Genomic DNA, 25,899 nt, shown 5'->3' with positions numbered 1-25,899 from the left:
TGTAGTTAAAGTGATTGTCTGTCAAAAAAAAAATGAGTTTCGCTTACCTGTGGCTTCTACCAGCCTCATGCAGCCATCCTGTGCCCTCGTAGTCACTCACTGCTGCTCCGGTCCCCCTACGCCAGCTAGTTTACTGCGCACATTTTTACACATTCCCGCTGGTGCAGGAACATGAACACATACGTTTTTACGCGTTACTGGTTCAACACGTAAATCAATGCGTAAAAAAGTATGCAATGCGGTCTGCCGACCATGATGTCAGCAAAAACAAAACTAGCTGGTGGCTGGGGACCGGAGCAGCAGTGAATGACTACGAGGGCACAGGATGGCTGCATGGGGCCAGAAGCCCCAGGTAAGCGAAACTCATTTTTTTTTTTTGCCGGACAATCCCTTTATGTTACCTCCTCTGTAGTTATTTTCAAAATTCTGGAGTTATTTTAAGGATTGAAAAATTAACTTTAGAGATCTCACCTTAACTTAAAGACAGAAGAGTTAACTTTAGGTTTACCTGAGGTAAAATGTTTCCTGAATACTACATGCCTTATCACCATGGTAATAACTCTAGAAACGTTATTAAAGACAGGAGATAAGCTTTGTGAATTGAGGCCAAAGTGGCTGCCCGACCTGACAACCAGTATTTGTAAATATACCACTTTTAATACCCTTATAAGTTTGTGTCATAAATTACAACACAATACTTGACTCCAGTATCTCCTTGTTTTCTTTGCCCTTTTTTTCCTCGATCATCCAGTCCACACTCTCAAGCCTTCAGCAGGTTGCTTGGCAAAGTATTTTCACCAAAATGGTGAGGGAAATGTACCATGCTGCATATTGGGCAGCCTCAACATCTATTTGCATTATAACAGTCAATCTGTTATGGGATGCATTTAGGATTTATTCACCCTAGAAAAAATAACCTTTACATTTAGTACATGTAGTAGATTTACAGTCTATATTTAACAGCCTCGAAGTCACACTTCAAGAGACTGATATGATGGTAGATACTTACAAAATTATAATCTGTGGGCTCTTCATGGTGTTTGATCTTTAAATCTTCTTTTACAACAGAACTGCTGGGCAGCACGGTGGCGTAGTGGTTAGCGCTCTCGCCTTGCAGCGCTGGGTCCCCGGTTCGAATCCCAGCCAGGGCACTATCTGCAAAGAGTTTGTATGTTCTCTCCGTGTCTGCGTGGGTTTCCTCCGGGCACTCCGGTTTCCTCCCACATTCCAAAAACATACGAATAAGTTAATTGGCTCCCCCTAAAAAAAAATTGGCCCTAGACTACAGCACTTACACTACATAATATAGACATATGGCAATGGTAGGGATTAGATTGTGAGCTCCTTTGAGGGACAGTTAGTGACAAGATATATATATATGTATATATATATATACACTGTACAGCGCTGCGTAATATGTCGGCGCTATATAAATACTAAATAATAATAATAATAATAATAATAACTGTAGTATGGGCACTTGTGCCTATCATGTCTCATTTGAGAAACTTCACCAAAACAACATGCCTAAGATGATTTGTACCTCAGTTTTCAAAATCTACCTTATATGTGACTAGAAACATTTTAAAAGCATAGGAAAGTATTCTGTTTATCCACCTGCCAACAAAACACAGGCTAACTTGTCAGTACTACCATCCTCTTGCCATTGACTCACCTTGGTTTTTTAATACAATCCTTCAGGACAAGGTGAGACTTGATAAAGTCAGTGCACTGCCCTGACAATGACCTTATATATTTTCTGTCCAACATCACATTGAATGTTTGGATTGACTCGCATAGATCTTAACTAGTAGTAAAGATAAATGATTAAAAACATTGTAAAATTCTGAAACTATTCTTGAAAGAAGATGTAGATGTCTAGCTTATATACAGCAAGGATAATAGGGTTTAGTAGATGCTTAAACATTTTTTTTTTTATCTTTTTGCAGTGTTTTTTTCCTTTCATATAATTTTATTTGTAATGTCATGTGACTGATGCTGAACACTTGGAAGAAAAGATGGCATTGCAGTATATGAAGAATGCTGATGTTATTTGTTTTTTACTTACAAGGACTAGTCTATGTAATGTCAGCTTAGGCAATGACTCACCCCATAATAATGTTTTTCTTGTTTCAAATTGTACCTACTTAGACATCATTGGCCTAAAAATGGATACGAGTGTGGCATGCATCAATCTTAAAAAACACAAACTTCACTTATGCCACACGGAGGTTGATTGTGGCCTAATTATATAAACAATCAATTTTTTTAGATTTAAAAATGTGTTGTAAATTAGCTTAAAAAAACAAATAGCGGTCAATTCATCACACTGTAGTATCTGTTTCCGATTTCTGATAGATTATACCACTGTTCTGCTGACTACATCAACCCTCCAACAAATAGAAGAAAATGTACTGTTGCCCATGGTCATTGGACTTGACATGAAAATCTTACTGGTAAGACTGAATCAAAGTCATTGAAGCTGAAAAAAATAACTTGTGTATGGCTTCCTTAGAGTGTGAATAAAACTACTATAAATAAACTGTATGTAAATACTATAAACAAAACTACTGTAAATAAGGTAAGTCTGGTGAAGTCTCCCACATCATCTAACAATAGGTGGAGTTGTACCAGAGCTGTGCATGAATACTTGCATTTCCTGCATAGTCTCTCCAAAGCTGTGACACATAGGATGACACACAGCCAAAATGCCAAGGTGGCATGCTGAGATCAGCACCTTGATTTGTACAGTAGCAGCACTGGCATAAATCTTGTCTATGTGCCTCAAACAATCCAGTATTCCTTTGCTTACTTTGATTACATTGGTATAGGACAAACGCACTTTAAAGTTGTGAAGTTGTTAACACTGCCCCCAAGCCCTCATCACCCCTATGGACTGTATACTTCAACCCTGTATACTGTTCCTGTATCCTCACCACATCTTTGGACAGTATACCCCATACACTGTGTCCTACACCCTCCACACACCTATAATCCCACAACCACCTCCTCCCATGCTAATGCTAATGTTTTACTTTGGCAATGCTACATGTATTTGGTCCTGCCAACAAAGCTTTTTTGGACTTGACCTTGGCCATTGGCATAATTACAAATCATTGCGCCCCCCCCAGCAAAACTCTGATGTTCACAACCCTTCCCTCACCTAACCCTGGCCACCCTCACAGCCTTGGGGCCCATCTTTCAAGGGTCATAAAACAAGTGTGGTCATAGTAATCTTCACACCCATAACAAGTGTAGCCATAAAAACACCTGAGATGAGGGAGTGATGTAGTAGTTGGGCCTCATTATAGCTCTGCCCCGTCCTTGCTGTGTTGGAGAGTAATGGATTGTCCAGGTGGATGTTCTTCACTAATGTCCAGGATTTTAGTTCTGTGCATATATACAGCCATGCTCAATCAATATAACCATGCATGTTTAATCTATAAATGCTCTGCAGATTAACTCTTCTGCCTTCCAGTTCCAAAGTTCCAAATATGTTACTATGAGCATCTTTTGGCCTAGATCTGTACCACATGCACAGTCTGCGTGACAGCATGCGCAGTAACAATAACAATAACATTTCTATAGCACTTTTCTCCCATGGGACTCAAAGCGCTTAGGCTCTCTCAATTTCAGTAAATGGTAGTAGGATGATTAAGTAGTTGGTAGTAGGACATTCACACCCGAGGTGAGAGTTTTATGGAGGCTGCCATATTTATTTCCTTTTAAGCAATACCAGTTGCCTGGTTATTGTGCTGGACCTCTGCCTTGGGGTCTTTAGCCATAGACCCTGAACAAGCATGCAGCAGATCAGTTGTTTCTGACATTATTCTTAAAAAGATAGGTTGCAGTTGCATGCTTGTTTCTGGTGTTATTCAAACACTACTGCAGCCAAATAGGTCAGCAGGATACCAGGTATCTGAAATTGTTTAAAAGGAAACAAATATGGCAGCCCCCATATCACTTTCACTTTAAAGTGCCCAGTAGAGGATAAGAAGTAGGCAATATTGTAAAGTGTGTCCTTGAAATGTGTGGCTACACTGGCTAGTTTCCAAAGTGTTAATACCATGCTGAACTAAAGAAAAAAGTGGATGTGAAACATGTATCAAGTTATTTTCATGGAAGGATAATGTGTTGCACATGTCTGCATCAGTGAATACATTATTAATAGAATCCCCCCATTCTTGTTGCTGTGATGTTTGGTATCTGTCTCCTGAACAGCCCCATCCCATTCCCTTAACCCCCATGGACATGGAGGCCCCTGATGCTGGAGCCAGCAGGACCCTGACCTTCCGGTTATAGGTAACAAATTGAAGGCATGTAAGCTGCAGGCGCCCAGGGAGGGGAAGGTGGGGGGAGGTTAGAATTACACAGACGGCATCTGTTTCTTTTGGTATATCAGCCACACAACTTGGTCGGCAGCCCCTGGGGACACTACTGGCTGCACGGATGGATAGAGAAGGGCTTCTCATACATCTTTATTATCTGTGTGTTAAGGCTACAGTCCTTCTGCAAACATTTCAATGAAAATAACAAATGAAAGCACTCAGCACCAGTGCTACCCCCATGCCTTACTTTTTAAATAACAATGAGTATTTTATTCCTGCTAAGTGCTGACAGTGCACAGAGTTCTTAACCTTTCAATAAACCATTTCACAAGACTGCAAAACGTAATGCAACAGTTTACCCTCATGGTCATGAACTGGAAGTCTGATGTATTTATAATACAACGAAAAAAAACAAAATAAAAAACACACACCTACCATATAGAAAAAAAAATCACATAGTCATAGTAAAACAGCACACAGCAATTGTATACATATCAGCATAATTACAACTGTAGACGTATTACCATTTATGTGATATTCTTACAATTCTTGAATATTTCTGACACTTCAGTTTTGTGTTGTAGAAGCCCAAAAGTGGGTTATATGGTGGTATGGTGGATAGTACTAACACTGCTGGGTTGCCAGTTTAAATCTGGGCAAATACACTATCTGCATGGAGTTTGTATGTTCTTCCCATGTTTATGTTGGTTTTTCCCAAAGACAGACATATAAGCTAATTGGCTTCTGCCAAAAATTGGCCTTAAGTTACCGCTCAACGGTATGATTTTTAGAGAAGGGTTGTATTTTAAATTGGATTATTCAGATCGAATTGTATAGAAACAGAGAAGCTGGTGGGCCCAATCAGTCTTGAACAATCGCATTATAGATCCTTTACTCCCCCATTAACAGAAGATGGAACAGGAGGGTGATAGGAGGGAACATCAATGCAAGCCTGCTTCTTCCTGTCTGAAAATTTGATATCAGCTGAAAGTCATATTTTACAAAGATTGATTATAGAGAAGGGGGGGGGGGGAGGATAGGAACTGTCAATGCACAGAGGTATATGGATCCAGCATGAATATACTTCTGTGATTAGCTTAGGTAGCTTTGCCTTGTGTCAGGTGTACTTTTAGGGCCGGTGCACACCAAAAGCCGCTAGCAGATCCGCAAAATGCTAGCAGATTTTGAAACGCTTTTCTTATTTTTCTGTAGCGTTTCAGCTAGCGTTTTGCGGTTTTGTGTAGCGGTTTTGGTGTAGTAGATTTCCTGTATTGTTACAGTAAAGCTGTTACTGAACAGCTACTGTAACAAAAACGCCTGGCAAACCGCTCTGAAGTGCCGTTTTTCAGAGCGGTTTGCGTTTTTCCTATACTTAACATTTAGGCAGAAACGCATCCGCAATCCGAAATCTGCAGCAGCCCAGGAGTATGCGTTTCTGCAAAATGCCTCCCGCTCTGGTGTGCACCACCCCATTGAGATACATTGACCAAGCAGATCCGCAGCCGCAAGCGGATCTGAAAACGCCCAAAAAGCCGCTCGGTGTGCACCAGCCCTAAAAGGGAAAAAAAAAATATTTCAAACTCCAGGTGGAAGCCAGATAAAATCCCTGGATTTACCTTGTAATAATTATAGACTTGGATGTCCTTCAATGCAAAGATAGCATCCAAGCCCTCTTTAAATGCAAAAATAAAATTTGCCATAGCTACCTTCTGTGGTAAGGGATTCCACATTATAAAGTAAAGAACCCCTTCTAAATAGATGTCAAAAACTTTTTTCCTCCATATGAAGATCATGTCTCCTTGTACTGTCAACAAGCCTAGAGACAAAAAGTTAATCTGCCAATCTTTTGTATTGCTGTCTGATGTAATTATATATGTTAACCAGGTCACCTTAACCACTTAACATCTCAGTCGTTTTCAGCTTATGCATCCGAGCAATGTTCACTTCCCATTCATTAGCCTATAACTTTATCACTACTTATCACAATGAACTGATCTATATCTTGTTTTTTCCGCCACCAATTAGGCTTTCTTTGGGGGGTACATTTTGCTAAGAGCCACTTTACTGTAAATGCATTTTAACAGGAAGAATAAGAAAAAAAATGAAAAAATTCATTATTTGTCAGTTTTCGGCCATTATAGTTTTAAAATAATACATGCTTCCATAATTAAAACCCACGTATTGTTATTGCCCATTTGTCACGGTTATTTCACCATTTAAATTATGTCCCTATCACAATGTATCGCGACAATATTTTATTTGGAAATAAAAGAGCATTTTTTCCGTTTTGCATACATCACTATTTACAAGCTTATAAAAAAAAAAATAGAGAGAAATATTTCATCTTTACATAGATATTTAAAAAGTTTAGACCCTTAGGTAAATATTTATGGTTTTTTTTTTATAGTAATGTTTTTTGTTTTTTTTTTATTAACTATTTTATGTGGGCATTTTTGGGAGGGTGGGATATAAAAGTGTTTTATTTGGGGAAATATTGGTGTAGTGTAATGTTTTTGGGTATTTACTTGTAGTTTTACTTTTTGGCCACAAGATGGCAATCTCGATTTTTTTTTACATGACGTCACTCTAAGCGTACAATGTACGCTTAGAGGGACACAGCTTCAGAAAGAGCGAAGCTTCCGAGAGAAGCTGTCGCTTTTTCAGTGGGGGAGAGGAATCAATGATCGGGCTCCCTAGCCCGATACATTGATTCCGTGGCTACCGACTCCGCGGCCGGGAGTGCGCGTGCACGCGCGCGATCGGCCGCGGGAGCGCGCGGGAGCGCGCCTGTCCTCCTTGACGTTTTTATACGTCAAGGAGGACAAAGTGGTTAAACTCATCTTTTTTCCAGGCTAAATGAGCCTTTCTTTGTACTTGTTCTAGATCAATATCTTTCCTACAGTAGGGTGCCCTAAACTGTATCCCATACGCCAGATGTGGCCTCACATGTGACTTATACAAAGGGAGTAGCATAATAGCATCTCCTAATTTTATTTCCTTTTCTATGCATCCCAAAATGTTTTCTGCTTTAGCTGCTGCTGCCTGGCATTGAATGCATATGCTTAACTTGCTATCAACCAGTACTACTCAAGCCCCGTACAAACGGTAGATGAAAATTGGCTGAGGCAGTTGCTAACGACCTCCTCTGCTGAGACTTAAAGGGAACCTGTACTGAGTAAGATTATTTAAAATAAACACATGAGGTAACTTCAAATTAACATTACATAGTTACCTTGCCATCAGTTCCTCTCAGAAGCTCACTATTTTCTTTTGACAATGATCCCTTCCAGTTCTGACAACATTTTGTCAGAGCTGAAATATATCAGTTGCTGTAAGAGGACAACTGATGTGCCCATGTATTCCTATGGCTCCAGTGGGCGATGTTACAGTTTAACTGTGTGCTGACTAGAAAGCTGTTATGGAGTAATGGCCATTTTCAAAATGGAGGACAAAGAATTTCATTGATCACAGTGGACGAACAGGACGCAGGAGAGTAAAAAGAGATTGATAAGTAGAGTACACGGGAGGTAAATATGACTTGTGCATGTTGATTTTGACTTTTAATATTCAGTTCAGGTTTTCTTTAAGCATGTGTACTGAGGCCCCTGACGCCTCAGCCAAAGAGCTGCCAGGCGGATCGAATTGGCCAATTACTGGCCAAGAGCATTGTTCTCTCCATTCACCCGATCACTGTGTGATGTCACTCACATGACTCTCCGTTATTCCTCCACCCCCCTGTAGCAATAGCAGGTGTCATTAGTCTGTAGGCTAGTGAGGCATCTGTACAGTGTTGATACCATACTGTTGCCCAAGTCATCGGGTAATAACAATCCATCGCTGGTGACTTTCCTCATGGGTGTGTATGGGGCTTTAGTTCCTAGCTGTATTCCATTCATTTTATATGATGCTCTACTGTTGGCATGTCCAAAAAGTAAATGACCTCACATATATCAATATTGAATGTCAACTCCCATATGGCTGCCCATATGGCTATGCAGTCTAGAGTGTGTTGTAAAATGTCACTACCTTGCTTAGTTTTGATACTTCTGCAAAATTTGGCAAAGATGGCAACATTATGCTTTATGCTATCTACTAGATCATTGATAAATAATGATATAAGTCATGCCAGTGCAAATGTTGGAACTGCTGAACTGATGTGTCTGTGTGGAGCAAGGAATTAATTAGATATTGGGCTTGATTCACTAAACCGTGAAAATTTGTGATTTCATGCGATAATGCGCAATTGCGCTCGATAATTCGTGATCGCACGCAAATGTGAAAATTCATGCGAAAACGGCCATGATATGGATTATCACGGTTTAGTGAATCAAGCCCAATGTGTGACAATAGTAGGTGACAGTACATGCAGTCAAGTTAAAGCTAAGGCAGTAAGTTAAGGTAAGGCTTATGTGAAAGTAATATTAGGGTTAGGCATTTTTTGACAGTTATAGGAAATCTATAGAGAATTAAAAAGCAGTTTAACTTACCTGGGGCTTCTTGGAGCCCACTGGAGTCATGCCGTGCCTGCACCGTCCTTCCGAGACCCTCCGGCCAGCAGTGGCACCCCCCTCAAGGCTAGCCGGCTCAGCGCCTCCTCACTTTATCCCTGTACACGGCAGCGCTCTGTGCATGTGCAGTATGGAAAAATTGCTACTGTGCACTCCCAACAATAGGAGTGGGATAAGGGAGCACGTGGTTTGGGGCCGAGCATGAGCAGTACCCTCTGACTGGTCAGCTTTGAGGGGGTCACTGCTGCTCCCTGGAGGACCTTAGAAGGCACAGGTGACTCCAAAAGGCTGCAAGAAGCCCTAGGAAAGTTAAACTACTTTTTTTCCGCTTAAATGACTCTTTAAGGTGACAGTGAAGTAAACTTGGCCGTATAAACTGAGCATATATGAAAATGGACTTTGGGTAAAAAGTACATATGCGACAGCACTTATTATAATCAGCCTTGTCACTTGCATGTACCCATCAAAATGAATCATGTAGGACTTTTGCAAGCTTTGCACACTGCATATTATATAAAATATATTCAATCTTCAATGTTTGGCCTTCCTGTTATGCTGCATTTTATGCGCATTATTATTTTGAGATAAGTTGCAGTGATCAAAATTGGTGTAAACTTAAAATGGATTTGCGTCTGGTACAGCAGTAACTATTTTTCCAGTTATATTATTATACTACAATGTTATGACCTGGTTGCGCTTTTTCTCTTTTTATGAAAAAAGAGTAACATTTTTATATTATAAACATTCACAAAGATAGAATCATAAAAGGAGATTTCTGGCAGCATACCTGCCTGCAAATTAAGTTTTACAACCGTGGTAACATGTCCAGCGACTTTGTATGTTTTATGACCATGTAGAAATAATGATTTATCCAATAAAGATTACTGTATATACTCGTGTATAAACCAAATTTTTGGGACCAAGAAAGTGGTCCAAAAGTGGGGGGGTCGGCTTATACATGAGTCACCATGCCATTGCCCCCTACCCAGTAACCTTCTCTATATAGTTATGGGTGATTAGGGCACATATGTAGTCACAAGGGTTTCCCCCTCTCCCCCTCCAGAGTGGAGTATTATCTAAATTGCAGCTACGTCCGCCAAGTGCCCCCCTGCATATGCAGTGTGGTTTAACTGGACTGACAGTGTCGGCTCTGTCTCCCCCTTCCTCCGCCAGAGCGGAGAAGCATGTAAATATCAGCAGTGTGTTGATCCGATTGCCGCTCTCGCTGTGTGCAGAGCTATAAACAGCGGTGCGTGCTTCCCCCACTTACTTCCTAAAGTCCGTTCATGCTGCAGGGATTCCTCTATAGCTGCTCTGATGCAGCCTCATCTCTATGACGCCATCTAGTGGCGCTTCCGTCATAGAGATGAGCCTGCATCAGACCAGCTATAGAGGTATCCCCACAGCACGAACTGACTTTAGGAAGTAAGTGGAGGAAGCACGCTCTGCTGTTTATATCTCTGCACACAGCGGGAGCGGCAGTCGGATCAACATACAGCTGATACTTACATGCCGCTTCGCTCTAGCGGGGGTGGAGGGAGAGAGAGCCGACACTGTCAGTCCGGCTAAACCACACTGCATATGCAGGGAAGGCAATCGAGAACATAGCTGTAATTTAGATACTACTCTGATCTAGAGCGGGAACCTTTGTGACTGCATATGTGCCCGAATCACACAGCACTATATAGAGGGGATACTCTGGCTGAGACACACTGGATTTACTTATAAACTGCTCTGCTCTGGATGGAGATGGGGAAAGTAAAGTGATGGCTGCAGATGTGCCCTAATCACACAGCACTATATAAAGGGGATACTCTGGCTGAGACACACAGGATTTATTTATAAACTGCTCAGCTCTGGAGGGGGAATGGGGACACAGTCAAGGCCGCATATCCTCTCAAACTACGCTGCATATGCCAGGGGCACAGTAATTTGCAGGATTGGGAACTTGTTGTGTAGTGTATGGCTACCAGGACAATGACTTTAGACCTCTGCACTGCTCCCCCCCCCCCCCCCGGCTTATAATCGAGTCAATCATTTTTCTCAAGTTTTTAGGTAAAAGTTGGGGGGTCGGCTTATACTCGGGTCGGCTTATACTCGTGTTTATACTGTAGTCAAAAGCTGCATAGTGTATGACTAGCATGCATCTAATTAGCCCACATAAGCAATGTATATGGCTATAAGGCTTCCCTCCTTACTGAAAGTTAGCTGTGAGGAGATTGCACAGCCCTTGCAATCACTGAGTGGACCAGCTATATTACTGAAATCCAAGTGTCAGCATCATGACCTCTAATGACAGAGAGAATTGACTAATCATAAACCACTCTATTTTCTGGTTGAACTCAATGGACGTATGTCTTTTTTCAACCCAAATAACTATGTAACTATGTAACTCTACCATTCAGTGTAAGCCACACAACTAAAAACTATCTTTTGCTGGTCACAATTCCCAAGATAAAATTCTGAAAATGGCCTTAGCTGTATGTTTCAGTGACATTTTTCACTTGCTCAAGACATTAAAGGGCTATCTCTGCCTCTAAGTTCTCCTGGGGGGAGTATATTTATCCTAGAACGGCAGCTCAAGGTAAATCAGTGGGTCAGTGTTTTCAACACTTCACAGACAGACTCAAAAGTGAAAAAAGATCAATATTTCCTGAACACAGTGTGAGATGTGCAAACAAAAGGTATGTGTGGAATTTGTGAAGAGAACGCACCCACAGTATTTTATTTGCAAAGGTATTTCTGAGTTTAACACCACAGTTCACCATAGACAGTGATACAAAGTATGGAGTTAAATAAGAGCAAACTCATTTTGAGTACTTTCTGACTTGCTTGTAAAGGTATTTTATTGATAAGGTGTGAAAACATCTCTGGCTGTGAGACACCTCAGGAGAAAAGTTCATTAAATAGGGGTCAAAGGGGTTGATTCATTTATCTACGCTGCTAAAGCAGCACAGCTTAATGTGAGCAGCATGAGTTGTGCGCACCCTATATGCAGTAGCTCTGCGTGGCATGCGCTGGTAACTTACGCGAGTTCCATTCACATAATGGCCACTCCACTCATCCTGCAGCCCTGTCGGGTCCAGTGGCTTCAAAGGACGTGATCCCCGCACTTTGATTGGTGCAATAGGCTGCCTGTCACTTGACTTGCTCACTTGTGCTGCCCCAAAGTGAGATCATGTCACAGTGAAAAGGCTACAGAGCACAGCTTATATCTCTTTTTTTTCAAATCTTCTTCACCAAAACTGTGAAGTAACTTTTGGGTACATTTATTTATATAGACCTAAAAAAATCAATTGCTCTACTCAACCAATTAAGAAGCTCCCAGCAAATTACTATTGCAGGGGTAACATCACAGTAATGAAAATATATGGGGCTTGATTCACAAAGCCGTGGTAACTCTTATCATGGTTGCTCTAGCGTTACAGCGCGCGTAGCGTTTTTCACGTGCAAACGCAAATTTGCGTGAGAAATCGCGGCCGTTTTAGTGCGAAAGTATTCATTTTTACACAAAAATGGCCGCGATTTCCCACACATATATGCGTTTGCGTGCAAAAAATGTTACAAGTGTTATAGTGTGTGCAAAACGCTAGTGCCAGTTATCACGGCTTTGTGAATCAAGCCCATACTGACTATCAAAAACATACCAGGGTTTTGAGTTTACTCCAGTTAAAATTGCTTTATTATCAGGTGCAAATGAAAATAGCAAAACCAACCTTAGAACATGTAAAACCCATCTGCTACAGAGCACTGATATTATCACCCACACTGATCACTCTCTCCGTCTCACAAACATTTCAGCATTGGCCTCAGCAACAAACTGCGGAGGTGTCCAAGTAGGAAATAATTCAGTGTTACAAGCATCTATTTCGGGCTGCAAATCCCCCTGATTAGTGTTGTAAGCATCACATCAAAATTGTCTATACAGAAAGATCTCGCCTACTTCAGGAGTCGCATATGAGTTATCCTCGATTACCTTCTTCAGCGTAACTTAATCCTCCATGTGGCTTAACTATGCAGGTCAATGTCCGTGGGTCCTTGCAGTCAGTCGGCATACATGGTGTACAGCCGAACAATTCCACTCCACTCCACTGAGCATTAGTCACTTTTTTTGCCAGACTTCCTGGTTACAGGCTGGAGCCAATGGGAAAGCTACTCTCGCAGATGCATAACGTGACCTCGCCCACTGTGTCTTGGTGAGTATTTTTACATCATATTCATGTATTCTTGGGGTCATTGCCCAGGGTGGGACAGATATCTTAGAGCCTACTAAGTATTAGAGAAGGATTCTGCATTTCATATAAGTCCCTACATGCTATTACCTCGCCTGAGCAGTGGAAAAGGGGCCCCTGCCCTAAACACTGGATAAGAAAGCTCGTCTCTGGAAGAAAGGGAGAGAATTTTCTTCCAGCTCATTGCAAAGTGCCCAAAATGTTATAAATCCTATAAATTTTATGCAGAAATGGCCTACATATATGCTTTTTTTTGCAGGAGACATGCAAATTGCATAATACACAATACATACAAGTCAATGGAAATGTGAATTTTTGCATTCCAAATGTTAAAATTCATACGGGAATTCCAAATGTTACATAAATAAGCAGGTTAGTAGTAGCAACACCCCCCCCCCCCAAAAAAAAACCCCCAAAACAAAACAAAAACAAAAAACAAGCAAGTGCTCAAGATGCTCTTCTGGAAAACACACAAATAGAGTGGAGGGACCAACCATTATAGCCAGGGCCAGCTTTAGGTTTTAACAGCGACCTGAGCGAGACCTGATTTTGGCACCCCTCCAACACCATACACTCCCACATCTTTTTCACACAACCTTATCCTCCCCCTACATTACATTGTAAGACACACAGCACTAGGTAGTAAACCCATCCCCCCCCCACACACACAGCACTATGTAACCATCCCTCTGTGGATGCCTAACCCTAACAAACCTCTACTTAACCGTAACTAAGCTACAGCTACAAATAGGGACACTGCCAAAAATGTTAATGTCAATTGGCCAACAGCTATGTGATAATTTGGATGCTGGGGGCGCCTAATAAAATAACAGGTGACCCCGGCTCCTGCTATTTTATCGGGCGCCTCCAGTGCCCAAATTACTACTTGTAGCCACTAATCACAGCTTACAAATTACCACAGTGCCTCCAGCACCCAAATTAACAGATTTGCCCCCATTCCATCCTCCCCCCACATTACATTATAATTGAGGACTCACAGACCTAGCACCCATCCTCCCCCCACATTACATTATAATTGAGGACTCACAGACCTAGCACCCATCCTCCCCCTACATTATATGATAAGTCAGGCAGCACTAGTTCACAACAGCATTAGTTACCCACCCCCCATCTTTTCCTCATTTTTTATGGTTCCACATTGCTTTATGATATGACACACATCAGCCCCACCCTTCCCCTTACATTACTTTATAACAAGACACACACCAGCCCCCTTCCCCTCAAATTACTTTTAACATGGTAGCAGTCTGTTAAGACCCACATTGCTCTGCATTTTGTGTGAATCTTTTTGAGCATGAAGATGAGGTACCCTACAGGGACATAACTACAGATGAGCAGCCCCTGCGACTGCAGGGAGGGCCATAGTTGTAAAGGTGCCTTAATTACTATTTCAATCCCTCTGATAAAAGGAGCCCATGCTCCAGATCAGGTATTTTTGTGGCTACACTTGTTATGGGTGAAGATTGTTTTGCGGCCCTAACAAGGTGGGCCCCCAGACTGTGAGGGTCACAAGGGGTTAACAAGGGAAAGGGTGTGAACACTGAGGGCCCAGTCAAATTTTTGCTGGCGGGCTCCGTGGTTTATAGTTACGCCTTTGGTACCTTATATTATTTTCCATACCTAAAGTAAATAATGTCTTGGCTTCCAAATGAGATTTTTTGTGATTGCTGTGACTGATGATACGCTGATATGGAGTTATTAAGGAGATGCCCTATGAAAAGCTGGGACATTTTACAGTGATCACTTCAAACAACCAATTACATGAACATGAATTCAATTTACAGTATATAGGCGTCATTGCACCTGAGAAGATGTGGTGTGAAAAGTTATGTCTACAAGGACGTTGATTATTGATTGACAAATGTCCTTAATACACTCTTATGTAGCACCTAGAAATGACATACAGTAGAGCCACTTTTTCATCCCAAAGCCTTATAATGAAATCAAATTAACGTTTTTTTATCTATTGACCTTTATATTTTGGTTCTCTTAGATATAAACTGTACGACAAACTGGCAGAGTTCCTTCTGTAATTTACATGTATATCTATGTATTTATTCAAATATGCATGCTTCCAGCTGACAGTGAGTTTATTTAAGCTAAAGAAATCATGATGAAGTTACAATATTACACCATGTATGATAAACAGCAACATGTTCCTCATTGCCATTCAAAATCTGATAGCTTGTACTTGCTAATATCCCCTGATATTGCATATCTGAGCTCTGGCCAATAAGAAGCAAGGACAGGACGAGAGAAGATTACAGGGATATATACAGCAGTTTGTGGTCAGTAGGGGACCCGTTTTTCTTATTTTTCCTGAAGCACCTCAAGTCACTTCATGCTTTGCAATCTGGACATTAGAAAATGAAATCCCGCTACAGTCTCAAGGGGAAGTTCCGGTATCATTAAAGATTTTTCAGTGGTCATAGTCAAAGTTTACTTTTTTTCCAACCATTCTCCTTTATACGATATCCCATATTCTCAATATCTGATGTCGAAATGGGAAATTGTAACGGGCACATTCATGCCCGATATTTGTAGCTGCAGTTTGTATAGTGGGTGGCCCAAGCGCCTGGTATTTTATTGGGTGCCTCTGGCGCTCAATTTTCCCTATATAGCAACAATTAACATGGGTGGCTATGGGGTGGGTGCACAAACTTCTGCACTGAGTGCCCAATATTTTACATATATAGAGGTGAAGGCAGCGTGGATATCAGCAGGTTTGCAGTGGGGGTGTTTTGGATGGAGGAGCGCTAGGTATCTAACATCCACCACCTTTATCAAATATTGACACTTTGGGCACAGTTTTGATATTCCTCACTTAGGGGTGTATTCACTTTTGTTTCCAGTGGTTTAGACATTAATGGCTGCATAGTACAGTCCTCAATATCCGGCACCGGCAGGAATAGTTTGATACCAGATACATGTGCTTGCCGGCTGCTTCAGCAACAAGGTAAAATGGCACAATCACCCCCCATACTCACAGCCTTCCTCTTGCTCCTAGTGCAGTGGATCACATGACACACCGACTTGCAAAAACGCTGGAAGCCGCTGGAAGCAAGAAGAAGGCTGCTACACGTCGTTGGAAGCTCGGTAAGTATTTTATAAGCAGCAAACAGCCCCAAAACTCCCCCAAAAGAAAGTCCCCATTACCCATCAGGCATGCCGGTTAGTTGAGACTTCCGGTTTCCTGAGTTCTGGATAACGTGAACTCATTGTATTTTGATGGGACAGCAAATTTACACTGTTCTACAAGCTGTACACTGACTATTTTACATTTTGTTAAAGTGTTATATCTTCTATCTGGCCCATGAAAAGATAGACTAAAATATTTACAACAAACGTGAAAGGTGTACTCATTTTTGTGAGATACGGTAGATAATGAAAGATTGTGAATTATTGCATGGGATGGGAAATTTTATTTCTGAAACATTCCAGTAAAAATGTACCAGGCAGGCAGAGCAACTTACTCCGGGGCATGTTATGGTCATGGTATTGTGTATGGGAAGAGTACGCAAGAGGCACATTGTAATGGAGTAGCTAACTACAGCTTGCAAATTCCAGCTGAAAGGACGTGTGGAGCTAATGGTCTATTACAGCACTTCTTCCACGTGCCTAGTGACCCTGTCCCTGCAAACATAGTGCTGCTAAAAGAAATGTAATAGCAGAGGGCTTAAGAAAGGAGGTGGGACGGGGTGTCCAGTTTTATTGGCTATAAAGGCAATCTGGGTGGCCAATTTTTATACATCCGATGGAGATTGGCCATTAGTTGCTTGCCTTTGGTGTAAGTTACGTTAAGTTCTAAAGATGTGAGTGTCAAATTACAAAATTGTGCGCTGCAATTTTTAACCAACAAGCTAATATATGACAACTGGCCTTTTACCAGGCAACTGTCTTTAAAGTGACGAGGAACAGAAATCTAACTTGCATGTAAGGAGGGATCATATATGGTGTATAAAGCAGATTCACTTTTCACCCCCCAAAATGTAACTGTTTTACCTGTTATCATCAGCATGCATTATACAATAGAAACAATTACTGTTACTTTTATTATTATTTTCTTTAGCTTTATAGATAGAGAGGAATAATGATATTTTGTTTTTCAGTCAGCTGATCAAGACTTATAGGAGATGTGGCATAGTGGCATAGCAACAGAAGATAGAGAGGTTGTGAATGTACCAGGGCCCTTGCACCAAAAAGACATACCAGGGGTACTTAGCTCTTCATTAGTGCTATGCTGGTAATGATCACCTCTGTGTCTGCTGTTAATAGTGATAATCATCAACAAGCTGTTCCTTTCCCCTGCTTACACCTCTCTGACACTGCGGCTGTCCCTGGCAAATTTTGGTTAGAGATGTCCCAAACGGTTCGTATGCGAACGTATTTGCGCGAACAACGCGGGTTCGTGTTCGCATCGGATCACGAACTTTATGCCGGTTCGACCCGCCCCCTATACTACATCATTGGGCTGAACTTTGACCCTCTACATCACAGTCAGCAGACACATTGCAGTCAAGTAGGCTGCACTCTCTCCTGGAGCCCCCCCTTATATAAGGCAGCAGCATCGGCCATGTTCTCACTCTGTGTTGCTGCAGTATTAGTGAGAGAAGGGAGAGACATTGGAGAGATAGGGAAAGCGATAGTTAGGAGGTCTGTTAGCTTGCTTCTTGCTGATATTTGTTGCTGGAAAAGCACCACCAAAACAGCTCTTTTGAGAGCTAATGTTCTTGTGATTTTTTGGGTGTGGCCCACTGACACTGCATATACAGCCCTGTCTGTCGCAACTGGCCCTTGCTAATTGCCATACTGTGCCAGGCCCAGCACATTCAGTGCCTAGTGTGACTGCTGCACACTGTTTTAGATACCAGTCCGTGCATACCTTTCACTGCACCAGTGTGTGTGACAGCTGCACATTGTATTGTAATACCAGTCACTGTATACCTTTCACTGCACCAGTGTGTGACAGCACACAGTTTTATATACCAGTCACTGCATACCTGGTCACTGCACCTCTGTGTGACCGCACGCTGTTTTATATACCAGTCTGTGCATACCTTTTTATTTCATCCCCCAATATGGATAAAACAACAGGCAGAGGCAGAGCCAGAGGCAGGCCACCCAGCAGGTCTGTTCAAGGTCGTGCTGTCATGATTTTGTGCGGACCTCGACCAAAGTACAGTGTTCAGTAGAAGGCACGTGCCATCAAACCCCAATATTGTCAGGACGTAGTTGACTATTTAACACAGCATGGAAGCATGACATATCTTCCTCCTCTTGCTCTGATTCTGGCACCCCACTTAACACTCCGTTGGCAGTCATCACCAAAGTTCCATCATCCCAGAGCTCAGCGGTGTGGACATTTTTGTGTGTGTCTGCCTCAGATAAAAGCAATGCCATCTGTACTCACTGCCACCGAAAATTGAGCCGTCGAAAGACCAAGACCCGCGTAGGGACAACTACCTTACGAAGGCACATGATTACAAAATACAAACTGCAAAATGGGATGACCACCTGAGGAAAAGCAGCACACAAAAGCAGAGCCACACACCGCAGTGGAAGATATGCCGCAATTATTTCTCAAAAAGGCGATACTCAAACTGTACCATGATGTTGAAAGGCAAGTGGTGTCATCTCTGGCACACAGTGTTGGGTCAAGGGTCCATATGACCACGGATGCCTGGTCTGCAATGCACGGTCAGGCCTGCCCGAAGTCTGTACCCACACCGCATCTCTGCCTGCAGGCCTCTTGACTGCCTTCTCCGCCACCACCAACAGGGTCCAGGACTCCAGGTAGATTCCTGAATTTTTAAGGCCACTGCTAGCAGCGGCCGCTTTAATAATTTTTCTGTTGCGTGTACATGTCTGCCTAATTTTTCTGGCTGCACTGCGGCTGCAACAACAAAGCAAAAAGCATGTACATGTGTCAATTCCCCTTCATGATCGTTACCTTGCCGCGGTGAAGGGACTTGCGTATCACAATGAAGCAATGACCGGCTGTATGAGTGTGTTGGGGGGCACACCTGACCCAAGAAGATAATAAGTTTGTTGCTTCATTGTGAACAGACCAAATTCGATCAGCTGGACACTCAGTCACTGTTGTTCTGTCATTGAGCTACCTCAGTCCGACCATATGGGCTTGAAAACCGCCATTACCTGCACTCTTGCCGCGGTGCGCACCAGTCCAGCACGGCCCTCACTACACAAACAGCTGTTTGCGGTGCGTTACACAGTGAGTTTGGTCTGTCAGTGTGAAGCAGTACACTAATTACACTACCTGATACATGTATAGTACACACGCAAGATGTTTTCAAGCACTTTAGGCCTCCAATTTAGGAAAGCAATGTGATTTCTGCCCTTTAGGGATTATAACCCTGCTGTGTGTCAACTTCGGAGTTTTGGCGTATATCCCACTGCGCCATGCCCCGCTCCAGGTGTTAGACCCCTTGAAACATCGTTTTCATCACTTATGTGGTCAGAATTAGTGTTTGTAGTTTTATAAGTTCGCCTGCTCATTGAAATCTATTGTGGTTCGCGTTGATTCGCCGGTTCGCAAACTTTTTTGCAAGTTCGCGTTCGCAGATCGTGAACAAAAAAACACGGGTTCGCGACATGTCTAATTTTGGTGATCCATTTCAAATCTATGTATGAATTCTATGCATGAAGGGGCCCAATGTGAATTGTCAGCAAACAGACAATAATACAAAAGAAAAGTGCAGCTATCACCCATGCATCTCATAAATTTGCACAACATGGTGTGCATTTTGAAAATAACTGTATTACTTGTTTTTAATTACTTTAATTTCAAATAAACTTTTTTTTATACTTATTACTTTATTCCAGAATACCAGCCTGCATGAGAGACAAGAGGATAATAAACTTTAGTGAAGGAACTCTTTTTTAACAACTTAAAGGGAACCAGAGATGAACGTTTCACACAAAATAAACATATCAGTCGATAGCTTGTAAAGAATAAATGCTCTACCTGATAATTTCACCGCTCTGGTGTGCCTTTTTGAGTGTTTTTTATCCATTATTGCTCCAGGAAAAATCCAATATGGCCTCCAGCTCATATCCCTTCTGCTTCCGGGTTATGAGTTGTTCTGGATGTGCTGTCTAGGCTCTAGACAAGCACATCTACATGCTTTCATCTGTGTGCTTTCATCTGTGTGCTTTCAACTTTATTATTGGTATGCTTAGTGGCTGCCTGTAGGAAGTATCTCTCATAGGAATGAAAATGACTGCACAGTGCACACAGATCACACAGCAGCCACACTTGTCTGTTGTTTCAGACTCAGAGCTTCTTTCTCAGCAGAGCAGCCCCTCCCATGTCATCAGAGCTCTGAGTATGCAAAGCAGGAAAGCTGAGCCAGGAGGGGACAGGCTTGAAAAGACTTCACAGAACACTGACTCAGCTATAATGATTTCAGGTCAAACCTATGAATGCTCAGTCGGGGATTCTTATCACAGCTGATAACAGGCAGATAGAGCGGAGAAGAATGAAACTAAAAGCAGGGTAGGTGTTTACTGTCATGTTCCCACTGATAAATGTAGTAAAGACCCAGTCTATCAACGTAAGCCAATGGGAGTTGCTTACATTGATAGACAGGGTCAAGAGCCAATGAAATAGGCTCCTGACGCACTCACAGGGCTCTGCTGACATAGAGACGGCAGGGCAAGTGAGCTGCAATGGGGAGATAGTGATGCGATCGCCGTGAGCGACGAGAGTGTCGGGAACGCGCGGCAGTGAGTTGCCATCTACGCCCTGGCAGCCACATCAGCATCTAAACAGGGTGTAGATTTCAACTAGCAACATCCTTAAAGGGACACTTAAGTCAAACAAAAAAAAATGAGTTTTACTCACCTGGGGCTTCCAATAGCCCCCTGCAGCTGTCCGGTGCCCTCGCCGTCTCCCTCCGATCCTCCTGGCCCCGCCGGCAGCCACTTCCTGTTTCAGTGACAGGAGCTGACAGGCTGGGGACGCGAGTGATTCCTTGCGTTCCTGGCCACAATAGCGCCATCTATGCTACTATAGCATATATCATATAACATATAGCAGCATAGAGGGTGCTAATGTGTCTGGGAACGCGAAGAATCACTTGCATCCCCAGCCTGTCAGCTCCTGTCACCGAAACAGGAAGTGGCTGCTGCCGGGGCCAGGAGGATCGGAGGGAGACGGCGAGGGTACCGGGCAGCTGCAGGGGGCTATTGGAAGCCCTAGGTGAGTAAAACTCATTTTTTTAGTTTGACTTAAGTGTCCCTTTAACCACTTCAGCCTACAGCTTCGAAAATCTTGTGCATCCGAGCAATGTTCACCTCCCATTCATTCGCTAATAACTTTATCGCTACTTATCCAAATTAATTGATCTCTATCTCGTTTTTTCCGCCACTAATTAGGCTTTCTTTAGGTAGTACATTTTGCTAAGAGCCACTTTACTGTAAATACATTTTAACAGGAAGATTAAGATAGAAATGGAAAAAAATCATTATTTCTCAGTTTTTGGCCATTATAGTTTAAAATTAATACATGCTACAGTAATTAAAACCCATGCATTTTATGTGCCCATTTGTCCCGCTTATTACACCATTTAAATTACATCCCTATCACAATTTATGGCGCCGATATTTTATTTAGAAATAAAGGTGCATTTTTTCAATTTGCGTCCATCACTATTTACAAGCTTATAATTTTAAAAAATTTAATAAGATACTCTCTTGACATGTATATTTAAAAAGTTCAGACCCTTAGGTAACTATTTATGTAGTTTTTTTTTTTTTTAATTGTAATTTTTTTTTATTTTTTTTTAATAGAAAAATGTATTTGGGTAATTTTAGTTTGGGAGGTAAATAGCCAATTTTAGATGTAATATAATGTTTTTTTTTATTCAATACAGGTATGTGGGTGCAGTTTACTATTTGGCCACAAGATGGCCACATTCAAAAAATTCCTAGATGCGAACGTAGGAACTAAAATGAAGAGAAGAAGTTTCCTGGGGGCAGAAATACCACGCTCTCTGATGAGAAAGCGTCGGTATTTCTGCCGGGGACTTAGATCGGTGAATGGGAATTATATTCCCATTCACTGATCGGGGGGGCAGCGGGAGGAAGCGGGAGCGCGCGCGGGCGCGCGCCCGATCGCGCGCACCACACGGCTGCAGCACCACTGCCTATCTGGACGGATATATGCGTCCAGATATGGCGAAGTGGTTAAGTAGTTAATATTATGTTTGCAATTCATTTTTTCATTTAATCTGATAAAAATTATAACCCTTTTTCCAAGTCCCATCTTTGTATGTACTGCACATGTGGCTTTGCATGTATATACACAGTACTGACTAAACACATTGCCATTGCACTGACCTTTTCTGCACTGATATTTGATAAATGTGAAGCTGGAACTCTATCTCTGTTTATCAATGTACAGGAAAATATGCATACACACACACGGTTTCTCTGTTTCACATATCAATGGAGAATGTGCGTACGGCTCCGAAAATGTTTACACTTTTGGGTTTCCTCTGCTACTTGCCCAATGCTTAGATGATCCCAACAGCACTGAGTCGATAGATCGCAATGTGCAGTCCTTCAGCTTAGTAGGCATGGGTCAAAGTGTACTAGAACAGGTACAAGAAAGTCTTAAAGGGGCACTATGGCGAAAAATTGTAAAATTTAAAATATGTGCAAACATAAACAAATACGTTTTTTCCAGAGTAAAATGGGCCATAAGTTACTTTTCTCCTATGTTGCTGTCACTTACAGTAGGTAGTAGAAATCTGACAGAAGCAACAGGTTTTGAACTAGTCCATCTCTTAATGGGGGGATTCTCAGGGATTTATTTATTTTCAAAAGCACTTAGTGAATGGCAGTTGCTCTGTCCAACTGCCAAAAAACTGTGTAGTGAGCAGGAAAGCCGGCCAGCATAATTGTTTAAATGCTTTTTAGGGAATATCTTTATAAAGAATAAAAGCCTTACTGAGAATCCCCTATGAAGAGATGGACTAGTCCAAAACCTGTCACTTCTGTCGGATTTCCACTACCTACTGTAAGTGACAGCAACATAGGAGAAAAGTAATGTATGGCTCATTTTAATCTGGAAAAAACATACTTCTTATTTATTTGCACATATTTTAAATGTTAAAATTTTTCGCCATAATGCCCTTTAATGATCATTCCTCCTGATGACTGTTTAAAAGATAATGTCATGATCCCTTGGGATACACTTTGGGGCTGAAAGCTGTACAGATGGGTCGCTAGCCTCTGTTGCTATGGAGGGGGAATGACGAGGCACACAAGATATTAGCTTCTGCCTCGTGGGGCGAGAAGGAGAATAATGCATTTAGGGGTCAATTGCGCATCCTTGTCATTAAAGATCTGGCATGATTTTTAGGTGATGTCAGGGGGCTCCTGTATACATGCTTAATTCTCAGCCCACCATGTGCATTTAGTAATTCCGCCACCGCGTGTGGATTTAGTCATTTTCTGTCAGGAGGGAGATCACTAAAACTACCTACAGGTGTTCAGTTACTGATCTTCAAACATGACAACTGCAGAAATAATACAGACATGCTACTCAGGTAAGACCGAGCAACCAGTGTTATGATGGCAAATAGCACCTGTAACAGGAAGAACCATAGAAAACTGTAATGCCCCATTTCCACTACACACGGATTCTGGATGCAGAAAACGGACTCCAATGAATGCCTATGGGAAACCTGCATCAGAAAAATTGTGTTTAGTGGAAACAGGCCCATAGGCATTCATTGGAGTCAGTTTTTCTGCATCCAGAATCCGCGTGTAGTGGAAACAGACTCATTTATAGTTTAGAAACTCACCAAGACAATCACAAGATGCAATTGTATAACTGTACTTTCACATGAAACTTATCATTCAAAATAATCTCTAACAATGCTCTAACAACAAAAATCAGTCATCTGTGACTAATGCAATTACTGTCAATTTGTGTGTGTGTGTGAGGGGGGGGGGGGGGGTGTAAAAATGCAGAATATGTTGCTTCCAATAATACATTGTTTGTGCTTTTAGTAAATGATGTGAAAAAAAAGATTCCCCAAGCATTTGTAGATTGAGTTAAGAAAGCCTGGAAGACGAGAACATGACATGCAAGCAGCTCTGTCTAGCGGATCTCTAGTCATCTGTCTGTCTTATACTGTCTGCTTAACATCCAGAACACCCCAACCTTGACCCCACAACTATTTGAACCTTCAACTTGCCATGAACTTGAGAGGTGGGTGATGGGAGAGGTGTAGTTGGGAGTTAGCTTTATTCTAAGCACCGTATGTTCTACAATTGTAATACATAAATCCATTTAGCTTGGGTATTACATAACCCAAATCTAGCATTTAAGTCATCTATAAATGAGTACATTTAAGGTATTGGTGGGCAGTAGGCAGCTTTTACATTTATCCCTTTGATGTCTTTACGCAATTTTCCACGTTTTTCATTCTTGCAATTCTGTGAGTCTGCGTTTTAAGATTTTCTGGTTCTGAATCATCTTTTGTTTTGTGTTTTTAATTAGATTTTTTGCAATGTGATTTGTCCATGATTACCAACCAAATTAATGTGCACGAGAATGTATCCGATTACCTTCAAAATCAGATGCAATTTTTCTGTTTTTCCATCAACTTACATTAATACACACATCAGATGTTCATTGCGAAAAAAAGCATACATGCCGGCAAAAAATTTGTATCCCAAAAAATTGAACAGCGTAAATCAACAATGACTTGCATTAGGTGTGCAACGATTGCAAATTTGCAAAAACGCAAAATTGTACATAAATTCTGTAATGTGTTAAAGGAGCCTTAAAGGACGACCGAGGGGACATGTGACATGATGAGATAGACATGTGTATGTACACTGAAAAGCACACAAATAACTACGCTGTGTTCCTTTTTTTCTTTCTCTGCCTGAAAGAGTTAAACATCAGGTATACAAGTGACAGTTTCTGTCCGTGTCGGACTGCGTCAGACTATAGCATAACCCTCGCTGATAAGAAATTACAGCCGTAAAATACTTTCCTGTTAGTAAATGGATTCTGAGAGCAGGAAAGAGAAAAAAAGGGTCAATAATTCATAGATTTGAGCTCTAGCACACTTCAGTGAAGGTGTCATAGAGCAGAGACAATGAAACAGTAAAAACGTAAAAACTAGATTTATATATAAAATAAAACAGTGGGATATCTAATAAAGTGATTTTTGGGAGTGGGAGGATAGATACAATTGTTTTTCTCATCAGTTTATATTCACCTCGGATGTCCTTTAAAGTAGACTTGAACTCTTGCACAGGGCAGAAGGAAAACATAGAGAAATGCACCCTGTATGTATTTAGAGAGTTTAGGCTGTCTAATTCCCCCTCATCTGTGACTAATCACAAGTTTGCCACGGCAGAGCAGCTAATTTGTAACCACAGGATGTTAACAATACGTCTGCTTCCATAAAAGCAGGAAGTAGCCACACTGCAAATTTATTGCAGGGTTTGTATCGGCCGTAAAAAGAAATGTTTTCTTTAAAGGTTATTATGATGTTGCATATCTTTTAGAGCAGAGAGGAAGTTCTGAATTCAGGTTCGTTTTAAGCTTCAAATGCAGACTGCCAAAAAAATGATATACTTTTTTACACACAATATTCTGTATTACGCTAGAGTTATAAACTGCACTGGAAAACCCCATTTCAGATAATGTCCTACAAATGTAAGCTTGATTGGGCAGGGTCCTCTTCTCCTTCTGTGTCATAGTTTGTACTTGTTATGTATGTAGCTTTGTAATTTCTACCCCCTCTTTATTGTATAGCGCCT

This window comes from Hyperolius riggenbachi, chromosome 1 (genome assembly GCF_040937935.1).
Source record: "Hyperolius riggenbachi isolate aHypRig1 chromosome 1, aHypRig1.pri, whole genome shotgun sequence".
Taxonomy (NCBI): domain Eukaryota; kingdom Metazoa; phylum Chordata; class Amphibia; order Anura; family Hyperoliidae; genus Hyperolius; species Hyperolius riggenbachi.
Note: the sequence above shows the minus strand (reverse complement) of the source record.